The sequence below is a fragment of the Lissotriton helveticus genome, chromosome 5_1, assembly GCF_964261635.1.
Source record: "Lissotriton helveticus chromosome 5_1, aLisHel1.1, whole genome shotgun sequence".
Classification (NCBI taxonomy): Eukaryota; Metazoa; Chordata; class Amphibia; order Caudata; family Salamandridae; genus Lissotriton; species Lissotriton helveticus.
Genome location: NC_136065.1, coordinates 694,030,652 through 694,047,059, shown reverse-complemented (window position 1 = coordinate 694,047,059; position 16,408 = coordinate 694,030,652). Strand labels below are relative to the sequence as shown.

At 51.4% G+C, this 16,408-nt stretch overlaps 1 protein-coding gene across 5 annotated transcripts in view; it reads left to right on the top strand.

The window, feature by feature from the left end:
• Window positions 1-16,408, top strand: part of P4HA1 (prolyl 4-hydroxylase subunit alpha 1) — a 574,677-nt gene that overhangs the window by 248,355 nt on the left and 309,914 nt on the right. The window lies entirely within an intron of this gene.

The following is a 16,408-nucleotide window of genomic DNA, read 5'->3' as shown; positions in this document are numbered from 1 at the left end:
TTCAGTTTTTGACTGAAATTGTTATTTTGAGTGAATCTTTTCAGAAAATTCGACATCTTCTGGTTTATTAAGGATTCTGCTTTGGTTTTTTGTGGTGGTCCACTAAAACTTTGTCAGAATGCCTGCTTTATTCCAGAAGTGTCCTTTTTGTGACAAGAAGATGGCACTGGCAGACCCACACTCAGTGTGCTTTGTGTGCCTTCCATCTGCACACAACCCTGACCAGTGCCACCACTGTTAGAAGTTCTCTAGGCGGACTCTTCGTGACAGAGAACGTATCAGACTTCATGCTATGTTGGAGAAAGACAAAAGTCATCAGGTGGGTGGCCATGGAGGCCCCAGGACGTCTTCTTCAAGCAAGCATGGCCAAAAACGGCTACGTTCCGCATTTCCTGCCTCCAGAAAGAGGAAGGGAGGACTAAGATCACCGTCGAAGTCGCCGTCGAAGAGGCCCAGACGTTCTTCTGGATCACCATCGCGACGTCGAGTCTCCGCCGCAGCCAAGCAAGTCGGCGTCGAGACGCCACACTTCGGGCTCGAAGTCTGTGGCTGCTGGCATGTCCAAGTCTCCGTCGACGTCGAGACACTCTCCGCCGCCCTCGAGGGGGTCAGCGTCTAGAGTTATGACGGCTTCCTGATTGCCGCTGTCGAGAGGGTCTTCAAGATCCCACCATTCGACGTCGAGGAGGTCGACGTCTAGGCGACGTCAGGAAGGGTCGCCGTCGACACGACGTCGAAGGTCGTCGTCGACATGACGCCATGGAGGTTCGCCGTCGACCTGACGCCGAGGAAGATCGATGTCTAGGTCACCGACTCGACGCCGAAGATCGCAGTCGAGGTCACCACAGCGTGGACGATTGACGTCGAGAGCATCAAGGCCTCGCTTGACGCCATTGGTCACACAAACGAGGGAACAGGTCACGGTGGTTGTGGAGTCACCTGGGTCCAGGTCATCAGGAGACAGATCTTCCTCTCCTGGGTTGAAGATTGTGGAGATCTCCCTAGAAGCTTCTCCCAGATCTGCGGACAGGTCACGCAGTGTGTCATCTCACCGTCCTCAGGGGGATGTATCGGGCGGTCGCAGTAGTCCGGGCTCTGATTACTCCCGCGCATTCTCGCCGTCTGCTCCAAGGACAAGTACTCCGGTCAGACCATCTAAGTCTCCTCCTTGGAGGCCAAGATCTCCTACCAGATCGCGCTCTCCAGCACGGCCAAGAACGCCTGCCAAGCCAAGACCTTCACCCAGGCCAAGATCTCCGTCTAGACATCGGTCTAGATCCAGGGGTCAGCCAAGATCCAGGGGTCAGCCATCATCGCGACAGGTCCCATAACAGAGGACACACAAGATCTCCAACTTGATCCTCTTCTACGAGGTCTACGGTCCGGGACTATTCTCCGGCCTTCTCCTCTACTCCTCCCTCACGAGTACCACCTACTGATGACATCGCAACTTTTACAGATGTGCTGGGCAGGGGAGCAAAGAAGCTTAACATCTCTCTGCATACTCCTGTGTTACCCACCTCTATAATTGTTGATACCCTTCATCACCGGACAGCGCCTAGACCTCTGCTGCCTCTGGTGCCTGGCTTCATTGAACCGGCGATGGCTACCTTCCTCACGCCTGCAGTGGTAGGTTCTGTTCCATCAAGACTTGCCAAGAATTACAAGGCTCCCGCAGAGGACCCCTTGTTCCTCAGATCGGATCCACCAGCGGACTCCGTTATCGTGGCAGCTGCCATGAAGTCTCATTCGGCTTCCACCTCATCTTCGGTACCCCCAGAGAAGGACAGCAAACTCATGGATTCGATTGGCACGAAGGTTTGCAACAACTCTGCTTCATATATGAAGGTGGCCAGTGCCTCTACTCTACTCGGGAGGTACGATAGGTCCCTCTGGGACTGCATCACTCGCTTCACAGAGAAGCTTCCTGAGGAAGACCGACAGGACTTTGTCGAAATCCTACAGGAGGGAGTGCTCGTAGCCAACCAGGTCATTAGTGCCGCAGCAGATGCTTCTGACCTCGCGGCCCATGGTTACTCCAATGGAATCTGCTCACGCCGTTCAGCGTGGCTCCGCCTTACGGGCCTTAAGCCGGATGCTTAGAAGAAGATCTGGAACCTCCCCTTTAATGGTACGTCTCTCTTTGGTTCACACGCTGATGATATGACCAAAATGAAATCAGAAATGGACACTGTTAAGGCTGTGGGTTTGGAGAAGCGCAAAGAATTTAAAAAGCGCTTTCATCGGGGGAGAAGCGACCTTACCAGCAGAGGGTTCAAGCCCCTCAATGGTCATCCCAATCACAGCAGAAAACTCAATTTCAGCAGAGACGCCCTGGCAGAGGCAGAGGCAACAATAACCAGCAGCAGTCTGCCTCCAAGCAGCCTCCCAAGCCCTGAGCTGTTGCTTCTCCGCAACTGTTTGCCACTCTGGTGGGAGGGAGTGTTTCTCATCATCTGGAAGAGTGGAGATCCATAACAAAGGACAGATGGGTGCTGAGTATTGTGCAGCATGGTTACTTGCTGAGGTTCAAGTCCCCCCTCCGCAAGTCTTCCCTCAAATGAAACACCTCCCCCGATTTCACAGTCAACTGCTGCAGGACGAAGTCTCTGTCCTCCTCAAGAAGAAGGCCATAGAGGAGGTTCCTTTCATGCAGAAAAATCAAGGAGTCTACTCCCGCTATTTTCTTGTCCAAAAAAGAGGAGTAGTCAAAGAATACAGGCCAATTCTAGACCTACGATTACTGAACGGATTCATCAGAAGAGAAAAATTCCGCATGCCAGTCCTGCACCAGATCTTCCCGCATCTTCATCAGGGAGACAAAGTGTGCCATCGACCTGCAGGATGCTTACTTTCACATACCTGTCTCAGTAAAGCACCAAAAGTTTCTCAGGTTTCAGATCGGACACCATCACTACCAGTATCGAGTGCTTCCGTTTGTCCTCAAATCCGCGCCACGGACATTCTCCAAGTGCATGGCGGTGGTGGCTGCTTTTTCTCCGCAGGCGGAAGATCTTCGTCTATCCCTATCTAGACGATTGGCTGCTGAAAAGTTCCACTCCGGCTCTGCTTCAGAATCATCTTTCGTTCTGTCTCAACCTGATGAACTCATTGGGGTTGCAGGTCAACTTCAAAAAGTCAGTACTCAACCCTTCCCAACGGATTCATTACCTAGGCGCTTCCCTGGACTCCGTGCAGGCAAACGTGTGTCCTTCGGAGGAGAGGTTGTCATCCATGCTCCTGAAGTGTCGTCTTTTACTGGACTATCACAATCCCACAGCAAGGCAAGTGTCCTCTCTCCTGGGATCTATGGCCTCGTGCATCTACTTCGTGCCCAATGCACGCCTTCACATGAGGCCTCGCCAGCAGGCTCTCGAGGACCAATGGTCTCAGAGGTCAGGTCACTGGGAGGACCGTGTTTCTCTTCTACAAGGTTCCAGAGACTCAATCAGATGGTGGATGAAACGTTCCAATCTCCTCCGGGGAGTTCCATTCCATCGCCCTCCTCCATCTCAGTCAGTGGTTACGGATGCCTCTCTTCAAGGCTGGGGCTCTCCTATGGACCAGCTTCAGGTCCAAGGTCTCTGGTTCGAAGTAGAGCGAGGCTACCACATCAACTTCCTAGAGCTTCGAGCAGTTCATCTGGCGCTTAAATCTCTTTATCCTTCTCTGGGAACCAACTACATCCAAGTTCAGACGGACAACACGACAACTATGTTCTATCTGAACAAGCAGGGAGGCACCAGGTCAAGAGTCTTATCCCTGGAAGTGCAAGCCATCTGGCGCTGGCTCCTGGCAAGAGGTCTATCCATCGTGGCAGTTCATCTACCAGGTATCCAAAATGCCCAAGCGGACTGCCTAAGCAGAGTCTTCGTAGAAGCGCACGATTGGGTGCTCAATGAAGAAGTCGCACAGGAGATATTTCAACAATGTGGAAGAGGTGTGGCGCCGCGGCCAGGGCGACTGACACTGGAATCTGGGGACCACGGTTCGATCCCCGGCTCCGGCGGCAGGTTAGCCCAGCACCATGTGACTCTGGGCAATAGCTCGCTTAATCTTCCCGACGGCCCCCAGCGCCTAGAGACCCTTACGGTTGATTGTGCGCTTTACAAATGTGGACTTTACTTTTACTTTACAATGGGGCGTGCCGGACATAGACCTGTTCGCAGACGCGGCAAACGCAAAATGCCCCGTCTTCGCGTCCAGGTTCCCCCTACAGGGCTCACGGGGGGAACGCTCTTTTGATCAGCTGGTCGCAGACATTGCTGTACCCCTTTCCTCTCCGGCCTCTGATCCCAGGCGTGATTCAGAAATTCTACAGGACCAACACCAGGATGATCCTGATAGCGCCGGAGTGGCCACACCAGTGGTGGTACCCGGATCGCCTCCAGCTGTCGGAAGTCCCGCACCGGTGGCTTCCTTGCCATCCAGAAAGTCAGGCCTCCAGTACCCCTCCATCAGGGTTCACTTTTTGTAATTTTTTTTATAAACTTTTATTAGGTATCAGTTAACATACACAGCTTTCCGCCTACAACCCAGGGGCCGGCAGCAAACTAGGGCAGCATTAGTACACTGCATATGTCTAACAACCACAGCCAATGAGCCGACAACCCGGAGGTCCGGCGGCGCGTAACGTAGCGTGTACAACCTATTCCAGTATCACAATGTGCCAGCGTCCCCCGCCCCGCTCCTTCACCCCGGAACAAGGGTAAACTGGGTGGGCGAGATAATGGAAGGGCCACAAGATGTAGAGTGTGTCACTGCTAACGAAACCCAAAACACAACATCCGCAACGTTCCCACTCAACGTCACCCCACCCCCCCAGACTGCCTATCTACCCAACATAATCTCCTCAATATTAGGTTAGTTCTCCATCCCACCATGTCTATATTAATGCCGGTCTCGTGTCCACCCCCCCCCCCTCACTCTCTTCCCTACCGCCAGGATCCTCCGGACCCACGTGCAGTCCCTAGTCATACGTGTGGCCGCGTTGAAGTGTGTTCGGCAGTGTCCAACATCCCACAGGCGCCCCCCATGTCCCAAGCGTATAGCCTGTAGAGTGCCCCCCAATGCTCCCGCCAGGACTGTGGGGTAATGAGTACCTAATCACCGGAGTCCACTACCTCTCCCTGCCGCTCCATGACATCATCCGCCCCCTCCTGAACTGTGTCTGCACTGTCCTTGGTAGATCGATAAGTTAGATATAGACCCCAAAAATTCTTAGGTCTGTTACCGGGCGGGAGGAGTTCGCTGTAATTCTGCGATTGAGTACAGCAGTACAGCATATCTCTGGCCCATCTGTGCTTTGTCGGCAGTGGGCCGCGCATCCAGCATAGCGCAATCACTCGCCGGGCCATGATGAGGCCCATATCGGCCAAACGGCGTTTTGCCAGAGGGAGTATCCTGGAGTGTCCCAGCAGCGCCAACGCCGGGTCCACAGGGAGCTCAGTGTTCAGTATCTGGCCCAGTTCCAAAAAAATGTCTCCCCAGAATTTGTTAATGCCAGGGCAAGTCCACACTAGATGCAGGAAGTCTGCCACAGGAGCATGACAGCGATCACACTCCTAGGTGGGGCGGAGTCCGTATCTATGTAAGCGTTCTGGAGTGTAATATACACTTTGTAAGAATTTAAAATTAATTAGTCTATGTCGGGCATTAAGCGACAATTTCCTACTGTTTTGGCAGCAGTATTTCCACATTGCATCATCTATCTGTGTATGGAGGTCGTGCTGCCATGCCATCCGGGCTTTCGAGGGTTGCTGTTCCCTGTGGAGCAGTCCTGCTCTGAATAAATGCGAGATCAGTTTGCGAGATGTGGGGGTCTTAATCACGTACATTCCGTAATTTCGGGAGGTTCTGCCATGTCCGGGCCTAAAAGTTCCTGGAATGCAGCACGAACCCTATGAAAGTGGAAACGGTGCAAAAGCGTCACCTGAAACCCGATGGGAGCAACCTGTTCCCAGGACACCACCTTTCCGTCCCTGAACAGATCCCCCAGAGTGGAGACGCCGAGTTGTTTGAGGGCGCGCGTGACCCCCTTCTCCCGCAACGGCGCCAGCCACACGGCCCAGTCTACCGGAACGAGAGGAGAGTATAGTAGAGCACAATCCTGTCCCTTAACCAAAGCATGCCAAGCATGGTTCGTTGTCGTGATAGAATCCAGGAAAGCCACACGGCAAGTGGCCGGCCTAAACACTGTGGCCGGGGGAGGGAGGGGGTCCGTGAACAGACGCTCCAGTATCACATGCGGGATATTGCGATCCCCGTGGATCCATGTGTGCAGATGTGCTGTGTAGGAAGGTGGATATCTGACTATGGTTACCCCCAAACTTTTTGCCTGGTGTTTAGCTGGTTTTTGACATAGTTGGCCTGGGATCCTGCTATTCAGGGCCCCAGGCTAATTGCTCTCTCCTTAAAATGGACTCCATGTACCTTAGGTACCGACACAATTGGAATTGGCTCACCTTATTGGCCCCTGTAACAGTGTACCCAGGTACCCAGGGCATAGGTGCTTCCAAGGCCTACCAGGGGCTGCAGCACGTATTGTGCCACCCCTGGCCTGGCCTCCATATTTGACACAACTGGCTGATCACTCAGCTGGGGTAAGTCGGTGTAACCACCCCTTACTTAGGTGTAGTATGCCTATACCTAACCTAAAATGGACACATATGTTCCTATCAGTCACTCCTATGGAAGGCCTCATCAATCCTGGAGGCAGAGTGCTTGGAAATATGTGAGATAGTGCTCTGGCATGAGCTGAGCCTGTCTGCAGCTTTCGGAACCATGTCCTTTAGCTGTTTCATGATACTGCCATACCATATACTCTTAAGTGCATTATAATCCTCGTGGTTAAATGCTATCTTGGGTTTGGCTTTATCAAAACATGTCGAGTAAGGTGTCATACGAATTGGAATACTACCCCCTCGCCAGTTCTGGCGACGGGGGTAGCATTCCACCCTTCTAGAGGGACACGACATGTACCTAACCTGAACCCCGGTTAAAGTTAAACAGAGCCTCAGCATCACAAGATGGATGCTGCCACCGCAGACACAAGTCTGACCTCCTGCTGCTGGGAGTCCTTCCAGCGAGGGCAGCTTGGACAAAGGGTTTCCTGCCTTGGGAGGTGCTAGCACCACCCCAGACAGGATTTTGTGTATTGGGTAGGACAGGGCTGAATAGAATCAGATATGCCTGGGGCACACAAGGTGTCCCTGTGCATAGGCCAGTTCAAACCGGTGCTGGGGCCTTCCAGCCCCAGTCCTGGCGCCTAACTGGACAAAGGAAAGGGGGTGTAACCACCCCCCTTCCTGGTTCCACCCAGAGGAGGGACCTAGTAGGTGATCCGGCCCCCCAGATTCGAATAAGAGTGGGAGCTGTGTCCTGAGACTTCAGATCATCCTGAATCAACTTGAAATACAGAAGAAGACTGGACTTCGACATTCTGCTGCTCAGAAGACGGAAGAGAATCTCCCTTGTGGCCAAGGAGTGACCACCCTGTGAACACAGGCACCAACCAGCAACTCGACGTCTGCTATGCCGCCGCCTCCCGCCGGAGCCCGAGCCCAGAGCCTGACAAGACCCAGACTCCCAGACTTCTCACCGCCCGATCCACAGTCCCTGCAAAGAAGGGACCCGTGGAGGCACCGAGAGACGTGGGACCGGACATCTTGGAAGACCCCCGAAACGCTGACTGCGCAGCATCAGAGGCACCCTCGACGCTGTGCTTTGGGGTTTGAGAAGCCCTAACCTCGAGCAGCCCTTGCACCAAAGATCAGCCCCCCAGCATCTCCACGATCTGCGTGGGGCCCTTTTGCACCGTGCCACTCGACGCGCCATCCCGGCCACTTGCCACTAGGCTAGCGGCCATCTTGGCGACGAAACCTACAACTTTCACCGCAGGTCTGGTTGCTCCAGACTTGCCCTTGCTCCTGTAAAAGGGAGCACCCGCTCTGACCTTGCTGGTCCGAGTGACAAGCCTTTTACGATTCCTGCGTGGCTTGCATTAGCCAAGGCCTGTTTGCTTCCATCCGGTTGCCGACACCACCAACAGCGAGAAGCCTGCGTGGGACAGCTCGTGACCGACTCCTGGACGTCTTCGACCCCTCGTGTCCACGTGGCTGCAGAGAGAAGCTACACCTCGACGCCTGTTTGCACCCGACATCGCCTGGTTCCACTCTGGTTCCACGGTAGTCACTGGCTAGTGACTTTGAACATTGTCCCCTCTGCTTTCAGGTCTTCACCTCTTCAGATCCACCCTTGGATCCACCGGAACTCTTCGCATCGAGTCGCCTGCAGCATCTTCAGCTCCAAGCACCATCGACCTGCGTGACGAAACCCGACACTACTTCGACCCTGTGCACCCGCTTCCTGTGGGTGAGGTAACTCAGCTCCGCCGGTGTTCCCACACTGGTACACACCTCTAGTGTCTGTGTCTAAAGTTTCATCCTTCTAGGTCACTCGGAAGGTTCCTTAATAACTAACTTTGTAACTTTTACGCACCATTGACATTGCATTGGTACTGCGTGCACTTTCCGCACTGCACCCGAGTCCCGCGGGCCTTTCCCGACTCCTTCACTGCTAGTCCCGATCAGCTCCAGCGATGCCCTAGGCCTCTTCACTTTCCCCATAGTGGTTCTTATACCACTATTTTAGTATATGGTTTAGGTGGCCCCTAGGGCTCATCCATATTCGTGCAACTTTTGTGTATTTAAACTGTGTTTTGTTTTAACGCATTTGCTTCTGTGCTCATAAAGAGTATAGGGGATATTTGTAGAAATAAATCTATATATATTTTCAATATATATCTGTGTGGTGTCCTTTCACTTGGTATTCAAGGGGATTGTGTATGGTAAAACAGCTTGCTTCACATGCCTTTACAGAGTTTAGCCTAAGACTGCTTAGTCCATGCTACCCCTAGGATAGCTTGTCTATAAGGTTGACTTTACAACCTGCACCATAAGGGTTGCTTGGCATGGTACAAGGTGATCACTAGAACTAGTGAGCAGCATATACCAGGCCAACTTCTCACATTGGTGAGCAGCGGATTGGGATTTGAGCTTGCTGTTGTTTTACCATTACAATCTTTGAAAATATCATTTGAAAGATCATACAGGTACCTGATAGGTACACTAAAACAAGACTAGATATACTTAAGTTCTACTGAACTTAGTTGTTGTAGAGGATAGGGAGTAGCACACCCTGACTACAACTACTAGATAGGTTTTGTAGGAAAACACAAGTGTAGGTAGATTGCAACACATCCACCACACTAGAGCAATGTCTGGAGCAGAGGGATCCACCGGACCCAACTCTGTTGAGAGTGACCCTCCAAGGGCACCATCCAAATTTGCTATCTTTCCATTTAAGGAACTGAGGCAACTGTGTTCCATGAGAGGAATCAAAACAGGTCCTACTCCTACAGCAGGACACCTCAGAGAGCTGTTAGACCAGTCTGGAGCTCTAAAGAACTCCAAACCAGGCCCCTCAGGGACTGGTGAGGAAGTTTCTCCTTCTGAAGATGATAACCCTGATGCCCCTGCCCCTGTCATCCAGATAGATGAGGAAGACCAAACCCCTGGGAATACTCAGCCTGAGGAAGAGGAAGAGGAGGAAGAAAGTGATTCTGATGATGGTAGAAATAGCCAGGTGTTAGTCAGCAGGCTTAACCAGGCTAACTTAAGCTTATTTGGGACTGAAGGTGGGTCCAACCCATTCAGACCCCCAAATGGACTTAACCAGGAGCATAGGAGGAGGAATCACTCAGGTGAATCCAATACTTCCCATGTTTCTAGAGGTTCTCATGGCAACTCCAGAAGGGAGTTGACTAGCCCTCAGAGAAGGGAACATGAGGCCAAAATGAGAGAGGCTAAACTTAGGATCCAGAAGCAAGAATTAGAAGTTGCCCTGGCCAAAGAGAAACTTGCTAGAGCAAGGCAGCCTAGAGAGAGTGGATTAGGATCCACTGGTGGCAGCACTATCCCTAAGGATAAAGACAGGTCCTATGACAATAGAAACCTGAGTAAGATTGTGCCCCCCTACAAAGTTGGGGATGATATCCACAAATGGATGACTGCACTTGAGAGAGCTTGCAAAGTACAGCAGGTCCCTCAGGAGCAGTGGGCAGCAATCTTGTGGCTCTCCTTTGAAGGTAGAGGCCGAGACAGACTCCTCACAGTTAGTGATGGGGATTCTAGAAACTACCTTGGCCTGAAGAGTGCTCTGATTGATGGGTTAGGCTTAACCACTGAACAGTACAGGTTAATGTTCAGAGATACCCAGAAGAGACAGACTCAGGACTGGTCTGAATTTGTTGAATGTGCCACTAAGGCTCCGGAGAGCTGGTTGCTGGGAAGTAAGGTTACAGACTATACAGGATTGTATAATTTAATTATGAGAGAGCAAATCTTAAGTAATTGTCAAAATCAGCTTCTACATCAGCACCTGGTTGACTCTGATCTGACCTACCCACAAGAATTGGGTAGGAGGGCAGACAAATGGGTCAGAACCAGGATCAGGCCTAAGAACCAGGGTGGTGACCAAAAGAAAGAGACTACCAAGCCTCAAGAGAAGGGTGGGGATAAAAGTAAGGAAAAGACTTCCCCAGGGCCCCAAAACTCCAAGGATGGGGGTGGGTCCCAAGACACTTCTTCAACCCAGAAAAAGCCTTATTGTCATGCCTGTAAACAGGTTGCAATATATAGAATAGAGCCACCCAATAATCCCACCGGGACTGGGTAATATCAGATAGATAAGTTAAATGTCCAGGTAGGAGTCATTCACAACAACCACTTTATATTTATCAGTGTCACATGAGTGATCCCACAAATCAATAGAGTGACCCGAGGGTTTATATCAAAAATATATTCACTTTATTTTTGATTATGCAATTTAGATTTTTTCAAAAACTGGCAACAGACAGACTAACATAACATGTAAACTAAATGCTCTTCGAAGTCCGTGCTCGTTCACCGAGTAGTTACCGGTGAACGAGCACGGACTTCGAAGAGCCGGCGCATAGCTGCTGATTAAATTACGTGGCGACATTTTGACATAACGACCTGAGTGGCGTTTTATTTCTCACATTGCTGTGCAACGTCTTTGTCCTGAAGATGGTCCGACGGATCTACTTGACCAGCATGGACCGAAACGTCGACGCTTAACACCTGACATGCAATACACTGTATAATTCACTGTGCAAATTGATTTGTGAATTTCTATGTGTAATTACTTACTTTGTTGTGGTTTAGAGTACGTAGCCACACATTTTGCTGTAGGTGTATGTAGACTAGCATTTAGTTTACATGTTATGTTAGTCTGTCTGTTGCCAGTTTTTGAAAAAATCTAAATTGCATAATCAAAAATAAAGTGAATATATTTTTGATATAAACCCTCGGGTCACTCTATTGATTTGTGGGATCACTCATGTGACACTGATAAATATAAAGTGGTTGTTGTGAATGACTCCTACCTGGACATTTAACTTATCTATCTGTAAACAGGTTGGGCATTACAAAACGGACAGCTGTTGTCCCAAGAATGGCAATAAAGAGAATATACCTCCAAAGCCAGCTCCAACACCTCCTGTTACTGTCAGCAGTAATCCCCCAGGAAGTGGGAGCACACCCAGGAATCTGGGTGGGTTTACTTTTGGAGGACAGGTGGAATCTGGCCTATCCAGGTCCCCTAACTCAGATACTCTTGTCTATGAGACTGGCATGGGGTTTGCCAATTTCACTGTTTGCCCAAACACTTTGAGCAAGTATAGACAGGATCCCCTCATCAATGGCTTGAAAGGTGAGGCCTTTAGAGACACAGGGGCTAGCATCACCATGGTGGCTGAATGTCTAGTCCCCTCAAGGCAACTTTTACCTGATGCCACATATCCGGTGACAAACATTGATGGAATAGAAACCAAACATCCCATGGCAGTAGTCAATCTTAGCTGGGGAGGTGTCCCTGGCCCCAAGAGAGTGGCAGTGTCAGCAAACTTTGCCTGTAGATTGCCTACTTGGTAATGATTTGGAAATCTCAGCCTGGGCTGAGGTTGAACAGGAAACCCATTCTAGAATGGTAAATCTACATGGAAAGGTTAGTGGGGCTGTGATGGCTACAGCCCCAATCCAAGATGTCCTTCCTGAAAAGGTTGGTAGGGCTGAGCAAACCTCAGCCCCATCTTCAGCTAACTTCCCTCCTGAAAAGATTAGCAGGGCTGTGATGGTAACAGCCCATACCCAAACTGAGTCTCCTCCTGAAAAGGTTGGTGGGGCTGTGATGGCCACAGCCCAAACTCAAACTGATACATGTGTTGTGAAGCCTGAAAAGATGGATCACTCCACACAAACAGAGAGCATTGAGGAGGAAGAGAAATCTCCCTCCCACCAGACTTTAGGAAAGGATCAGCCTCCTCAGGGAACTGATCTTACCCCTGATGAAGGAACTGCCCCAGAGGTAGTCAGGCCTAGCCTGACAGAGCCTCTGATGTCAGTGGACCCTTCTCAGGTGGGACCCAGTCTGGAGCAGGTATCCTGCCCCTCTCTACCTTGCCTTACTCAGCCCAGGGCTGCAGAGGACAAGAAGGACAGTGAGCCCCAAAGGGCCCCCTGTCAAATAAAGCACCCCCATCAACAGATTAGGGGCACCAAAACTAGTAGCCCTAGTGAGGTGAAAACTTTAAAAACTCCCGAGGGAGCCCCCTTAAAAGTAGTTAGGGACCTCCCACAGATGGATTCTGTTGGCCACAGCCAAATCTGGGACCCCAAGGGCCCAAATCTGAACTGTCCCTCCAGTAAACCAACAAGAGGGACCCAGCCTCCAGCTTTAGGTAGCCAGAGGTTGACCCCGAGAGCACAGTGCAACTCAGTCAAAGAAAGAAAGGCACACATGGTGGAGAGTGATTGGAGGAAGCTGAGCCCTACAGAGGAATCTCACTTCGGTACTCCATCCCAACACCAGCCTTTAACTTTGCAAAGACACACCACAGGTAGAGATTCCCTATGGTGGAGACCCTCAGATACCCTTAGGGTGAGGGATTGCTTAGTGGACCATGAGACAGGGGGTAACCAAGCCAGAGCTGGTACTTCCTTATATGGCCACTTAGGCAATATAGGCTTACCTGGTCAAGGATAGCCTTATCTCCTTTCGTTTGGGGGGGGGGGGGGGTTATGTAGGAAGGTAGATATCTGACTATGGTTACCCCCAAACTTTTTGCCTGGTGTTTAGCTGGTTTTTGACATAGTTGGCCTGGGATCCTGCTATTCAGGGCCCCAGGCTAATTGCTCTCTCCTTAAAATGGACTCCGTGTACCTTAGGTACAGACACAATTGGAATTGGCTCACCTTATTGGCCCCTGTAACAGGGTACCCAGGGCATAGGTGCTTCCAAGGCCTACCAGGGGCTGCAGCACGTATTGTGCCACCCCTGGCCTGGCCTCCATATTTGACACAACTGGCTGATCACTCAGCTGGGGTAAGTCGGTGTAACCACCCCTTACTTAGGTGTAGTATGCCTATACCTAACCTAAAATGGACACATATGTTCCTATCAGTCACTCCTATGGAAGGCCTCATCAATCCTGGAGGCAGAGTGCTTGGAAATATGTGAAATAGTGCTCTGGCATGAGCTGAGCCTGTCTGCAGCTTTCGGAACCATGTCCTTTAGCTGTTTCATGATACTGCCATACCATATACTCTTAAGTGCATTATAATCCTCGTGGTTAAATGCTATCTTGGGTTTGGCTTTATCAAAACATGTCGAGTAAGGTGTCATACGAATTGGAATACTACCCCCTCGCCAGTTCTGGCGACGGGGGTAGCATTCCACCCTTCTAGAGGGACACGAAATGTACCTAACCTGAACCCCGGTTAAAGTTAAACAGAGCCTCAGCATCACAAGATGAATGCTGCCACCGCAGACACAAGTCTGACCTCCTGCTGCTGGGAGTCCTTCCAGCGAGGGCAGCTTGGACAAAGGGTTTCCTGCCTTGGGAGGTGCTAGCACCACCCCAGACAGGATTTTGTGTATTGGGTAGGACAGGGCTGAATAGAATCAGACATGCCTGGGGCACACAAGGTGTCCCTGTGCATAGGCCAGTTCAAACCGGTGCTGGGGCCTTCCAGCTCCAGTCCTGGCGCGAAACTGGACAAAGGAAAGGGGGTGTAACCACCCCCCTTCCTGGTTCCACCCAGAGGAGGGACCTAGTAGGTGATCCGGCCCCCCAGATTCGAATAAGAGCGGGAGCTGTGTCCTGAGACTTCAGATCATCCTGAATCAACTTGAAATACAGAAGAAGACTGGACTTCGAGATTCTGCTCCTCAGAAGACGGAAGAGAATCTCCCTTGTGGCCAAGGAGTGACCACCCTGTGAACACAGGCACCAACCAGCAACTCGACGTCTGCTTTGCCGCCGCCGGAGCCCGAGCCCAGAGCCTGACAAGACCCAGACTCCCAGACTTCTCACCGCCCGATCCACAGTCCCTGCAAAGAAGGGACCCGTGGAGGCACCGAGAGACGTGGGACCGGACATCCTGGAAGACCCCCGAAACGCTGACTGCGCAGCATCAGAGGCACCCTCGACGCTGTGCTTTGGGGTTTGAGAAGCCCTAACCTCGAGCAGCCCTTGCACCAAAGATCAGCCCCCCAGCATCTCCACGATCTGCGTGGGGCCCTTTTGCACCGTGCCACTCGACGCGCCATCCCGGCCACTTGCCACGTGGCTAGGGGCCATCTTGGCGACGAAACCTACAACTTTCACCGCAGGTCTGGTTGCTCCAGACTTGCCCTTGCTCCTGTAAAAGGGAGCACCCGCTCTGACCTTGCTGGTCTGAGTGACAAGCCTTTTTCGATTCCTGCGTGGCTTGCATTAGCCAAGGCCTGTTTGCTTCCATCCGGTTGCCGACACCGCCAACAGCGAGAAGCCTGCGTGGGACAGCTCGTGACCGACTCCTGGACGTCTTCGACCCCTCGTGTCCACGTGGCTGCAGAGAGAAGCTACACCTCGACGCCTGTTTGCACCCGACATCGCCTGGTTCCACTCTGGTTCCACGGTAGTCACTGGCTAGTGACTTTGAACATTGTCCCCTCTGCTTTCAGGTCTTCACCTCTTCAGATCCACCCTTCGATCCACCGGAACTCTTCGCATCGAGTCGCCTGCAGCATCTTCAGCTCCAAGCACCATCGACCTGCGTGACGAAACCCGACACTACTTCGACCCTGTGCACCCGCTTCCTGTGGGTGAGGTAACTCAGCTCCGCCGGTGTTCCCACACTGGTACACACCTCTAGTGTCTGTGTCTAAAGTTTCATCCTTCTAGGTCACTCGGAAGGTTCCTTAATAGCTATCTTTGTAACTTTTACGCACCATTGACATTGCATTGGTACTGCGTGCACTTTCTGCACTGCACCAGAGTCCCGCGGGCCTTTCCCGACTTCTTCACTGCTAGTCCCGATCAGCTCCAGCGATTCCCCAGGCCCTAGGCCTCTTCACTTTCCCCATAGTGGTTCTTATACCACTATTTTAGTATATGGTTTAGGTGGCCCCTAGGGCTCATCCATATTCGTGCAACTTTTGTGTATTTAAACTGTGTTTTGTTTTAACGCATTTGCTTCTGTGCTCATAAAGAGTATAGGGGATATTTGTAGAAATAAATCTATATATATTTTCAATATATATCTGTGTGGTGTCCTTTCATTTGGTATTCAAGGGGATTGTGTATGGTAAAACAGCTTGCTTCACATGCCTTTACAGAGTTTAGCCTAAGACTGCTTAGTCCATGCTACCCCTAGGATAGCTTGTCTATAAGGTTGACTTTACAACCTGCACCATAAGGGTTGCTTGGCATGGTACAAGGTGATCACTAGAACTAGTGAGCAGCATATACCAGGCCAACTTCTCACATGCTGCTTGCGCAACCCTATAGTATCTCTCCAAGTCCGGAGCACCCAGTCCACCCTGTTCATACGGAAGCGTGAGAACCCGCCACTGAACACGGGGCTGTCTACCGCCCCAGGCCAACCGTTTGAGAGTCTGAGTTAGCGTTTTAAAGAAGGCCTTAGAAAGGATCACCGGGATGTTACTAAAAAGGAACAAAAACCTGGGCAACACAATAATTTTCATTAGTGCGATTCGACCCGTTAGGGACAGCGGGAGATTGCACCATCTGTCCACATCGTCGGTCAACCTGGTGTAGGCGACCCCATAGTTCTCCCGTACCAATACGTCGGGGTCGGGATGCAGTTGGATCCCGAAATATCTAACCGGGTCCTCGGACCATTGTAATGGATAATCCATGTTGAATTGCCGTGTCACCGGGGTCAGCGGGAACGCCACCGATTTGGTCCAGTTCACCTTCAGCCCAGACAGGGCTCCAAACTGTGCTACCTCCCTTAGCACCGGAGAAAGGTTGATCTCCGGG